General features: G+C 48.2%; 1 long non-coding RNA gene across 1 annotated transcript; it reads right to left on the bottom strand.

Moving 5' to 3' along the window:
• Positions 1-2,110: 2,110 nt before the first annotated feature.
• Positions 2,111-3,410, bottom strand: LOC127461058 (uncharacterized). Its single transcript, XR_007899962.1, has 3 exons — positions 3,324-3,410; positions 2,447-2,567; positions 2,111-2,160 (listed from the first exon to the last, which is right to left on the bottom strand). It is a non-coding gene; the product is annotated as an uncharacterized LOC127461058 (long non-coding RNA).
• Between the last annotated feature and the right edge of the window lie 796 nt (positions 3,411-4,206).

Raw genomic sequence — 4,206 nt, 5'->3', positions numbered from 1 at the left:
TGTTTGCATTCGTCCTTCCTGGTATTTCCTACATTTCAATGTGGGCAGAGCTCTCATTTTCCATGGGAGTGGCACATGACTTGGTACTGTGCTCAAGCCCTCCTAGAGATAAGATGTCTCTATTTTCCATTAAAAACCAAACCAAATAAAATAATGCATTCCTCAGAGCTGAGGACTGAAGCATGACCTCCAAGTCAAAAACATCAGAGGACAAGGAAAAAGAATTGATTTCTGTTTGGTAGAAATCTTATGATTTTTATGCCAGACTCTTGATTGTGGCAGTGCTGAGTGTGATTTTTTTAGCAATTTCTGAGTCATCAATCCTGGCTCTCCCAGCAGGAAAGGAAAGGAGACGCAAAAGCAGCAGTGTCCTAAAACACCATGTTTTCTGAAAAATTAAAAAAAAAAAAAAAGGGTCTATGGTGGCTTAGGAAGATGCTTATAAAAGCTGCTATCTCTTCTTTAGTCCTTAACCCCCCCCAGTCCCCGTGGAGGCAGCCTTGGCTGCAGCCCCAGGATTAGCAGGGTATTGACTCCTCAGCACACACCATGCCATGGGCCTGCAGGCAGGGAGATGTCAACTACAGCAGGCTCAGCAGAGCACTGATGGGTCCCTTGTGCTGCCCACATCTGGCCCCAGGGATGGTAACTTGGAATTCCATCAGACTGAGTGTGACCCAAGGCTTATAAGGAAGGCTAAAATCCCTGGCTTCACTCCCAACCCCACTGTCAGTAAAGTTGTGATCATGGCAAAAGTGACTTGCTGAAACGTGCCAAGTCCCTGAGATTCCTGCCTTAGTCTGTTGGAACTGTCAGTAGCTATACCTTATGTGCAAAGAGTGCAGAGGTTTCCCAGCTGCATGCCCAGCCAGGTGCTGAGGGTGGAGGATGCTCCACGTGCAGGCGGGGTCTCTATCAGCATCCACAGCAGGGCTCTCTCCTGGTAGGGACCTGCCATGGCTGCAGACATGAGCCTGCCCCTTTAGTGTCATCAGTGAAGGGCTGTGACATCCTCCCATAGACCTGATGGGTTGAGACACCGGAGCTGAGCGCTGGTCCCAAACGCCTGAAACCCGCCGCGTGGGCACAGCAAGACAAGCTCGCCGCCTCCCAGAACGTCGGCACTTCTCTCTCCCTGCAGACTCCATCTCCAAGGATGGTGAGGGGGAGAAACAAGCAGCTAGAGATGCAGGCTGGCTGAAGGTATGCCGCCGGTGCCCCGCGCTAGCCTTGAAATACGGGGCGCCATCGTCTTCGTTCGTGCCTGGCAGCGAATCTCTGCCATGTTCGCCCCTGCTTGTCACACTCACAGGGAGGACTTTTGGGGCAGGGACCTGCTCCCTGGTTGGCGTTGATGCATCTGCCGTGCAGCGTCGCAGGGCTGCGGTAGCTGGCAGAAAGCTCCCACACTGATTTTTGTCAAGAGCGCCGGGCAATAATGGAACGACACCTCGCCATGTTTGCAAACAAACACTGCCTCCCTTCCTGTTTAACACCATCTGCCGCCAAACCCAATTTCCCTGCCCCCATCCCTTCCCAAAAATGACAGCCAGAGACAACTCCAAAAAGCAGCTGCTAAGCCAAACCGTGCTCTTTTGTGCTCAGATTTTGAAAGGTGCTGGCAAGGAGGCTGCAGTCCCACGCGCAGCACACACTTCGCTGTGTGCTCACGGCTGAGCCACTGACTGGGCTGAGGGTTTCTTTATCCCCTCTGCAAACACAAACCAGCTCAATGTGGGTTTGCTTTTGAGCTCTTCCACTGCATGATCTTCCTGACCTCTCTGTTCAGTGGTAGGAGTCGGTGTGAACATGGAAATGGAAGGAAGAAGAGGCTCCACTTCGCTCCACACCTCCACCAGCAAATAAGCTCAGCTTTTACCTGCATGAGTCCTTGTATCTTCCTCTAAGAGTGCTTGTAGGCTCCAAATCTGGGCTGATCAGGCTATGGCATGCATCTGGCACCCACACCATCACAAACATTTCCCCAGGGCTGCTGTGCCGACTGATGTGCCTCCAGGGAGCAGATAAAAGTCTTCCAGACTAGCCCAGCTTTTCTCATTTGGTCTTCTTGAAACAAAGAAAAAGGAGTAAAAGGAAATAACTTCATATAGCTTAGGAAAAAGTTTACCCAAAAAAGACTAGACTCCTCAGGGCTTCAACCTAGGTGGGGAAAAAAAATGATTCCTTGAGCAAAGAGACTGTTTGGTTGAAGAAAACCAAACACTGCTCACAGCACTGCAGGTGGGAACCTGCTGCCTTATTTATCACAGAGCTGCAGAGAAGAGAAAATGAGGGTGTTGCATTCCACAATGCCCTGGTTAAGATATTAACACTGCTGTGACACTTATATTCTATCCCTTCATTACATTAACAACCAAGACTGCTAACAGAGTTCATATGCATTGCATTAAAAATCAGAGGCTCTTTCATGACAACTATTTCATACCTGTTCTCCATAGCACTCATGTCCTCTCCTTCACATGGCAGAGGTGTCCCCCTTGATGAGCTAAGGAACTCAGAAGGTGCCCTCATCTTGGGCCCAAGTGGTGCACAGGTATCTCATGCTCCTTCATGCAAGAGGAACAAAAGCTTCAATGTTTAAACATCATCTGATACAATCTTAAGCCTCAGACACTTGGAATCACAGAATCATATAATGGTTTATATTGGAAGAGATGTTAAAGATCCCCTAGTTCCAACCCCCCTGCCATGGGCAGGGATGCTTTCCATTAGACCAAGTTGCTCCAACACCCTAAAGTCCTTCTCCCCAGGAATGCTCTTGATCCATTCCCTGCCCAGCTTGTACTTGTGTTTGGGATTGCTCCAACCACGGTGCAGGACCTTGCACTTGGCTTTGTTGAACTTTGTGAGGTTCACACAGGCCTCCCCTCTCCAGCCTGTCCATGTCCCTCTGGACGGCATCCCTTCTCTTCAGCATATTGACTACACCACACAGCTTGGTGCTGTTGATATAATTTTTGGTGTATAACACTGTGCATTGTGCATACAGCATGTGTTATACCCAAGTTATCCTTTCCATGCAGGGGAAGGAGATGTCCTCTCTTTTTTGAGAAACTCCATCTCTGCAGTACCAGTCATTTGGTAGAGGGAGGATATCTACATTAGCCTTCACCTTACACGCTATTTCTTGTCTGGGTGCATTGGCTACCCCATCCTTTTTCCATGGAAGAATCCTTTCAGTAGGCTATGATCTGACAGAAAAATAAAGTCCTTCCCATCCAGGCAGTGACGTTTTATTCCCAGCACAACAACTTACATTTCTTTTATCAGCTAATTTAGTCTTTTCTACCTTAGTCACTGACCTGAAGATGAAACCATCTGTCCACTCTTTGGAAGCCTTTACGTTATGTATGAAAATGGCACGGGATGTGGCATTGATGATCTTTGCAATGGTCAAAATGGAAAGCACTTCCCGTGACCTCAGAGCTCTTTGGACTTCTCAGAATCCTCTCTGACTTTTTCCCCTGGCACCAAGTTCTCCCCAGGTTTTCTTGTGATGACTCTAAAGGAATTTAAATATTTGAGAGCAACTATGATAATGACTTTTAACCGACTTAAGTACGCTTCATAAATTAGTTGCCTCCCAGGTGGATGGCCTGTTTAAAGGCCACAAGTGAACTACCATAAGGTAAATTCTTTCCCTGCCCACCAGGTACTCCAGGTGCTCCAGGTACTCCAGACACTCCACTTCTGATTTTACAATACTTTTGGTTTCACAAGAGAGCAGGTATTTGCTTATGAAGTTGTGCTGCCCCCAGTGACTGAAATAACTTCTCTTGCACTTGAGAGCATCACCTATTCTTGCTGTAAAACACAGGTTGCCCTTCAGTGATGTTTCATTTGCTCTTTGATGATCCCCAAAGCTTCTCATTGTAAATTTTGCCCTCCTGGTAATCGGATACTCACCGTGCCTTTCTATCCCTGTCTGCACAGATTGCTGCTATGCACCTCCTCCAACCCCTGCCCTGACAGCCCGTGTCCAAGGGGCAGGATGTTTTTTTCCTCTGGAGACTTGATTCACTGTGGCTTTTTGCTCAACTGCTGCAGAGGAACCTTTTATTTCTTCTGGTTCAAACACAGGGACTCAAAGTACAATCCAGGCAGATAAGAACAGCTGTGAGTGATGCCCTCCTTCCCCACCCCTCCTAATCCTCCCTCCAAGGGCATGGGGAGCTCACCCTACTG

Source organism: Manacus candei, unplaced genomic scaffold (assembly GCF_025592945.1).
Source record: "Manacus candei isolate 608988 ecotype Guabito, Panama unplaced genomic scaffold, ASM2559294v1 h1tg000094l, whole genome shotgun sequence".
Lineage (NCBI taxonomy): Eukaryota > Metazoa > Chordata > Aves > Passeriformes > Pipridae > Manacus > Manacus candei.
This window is presented reverse-complemented; position numbering and strand designations above follow the sequence as displayed.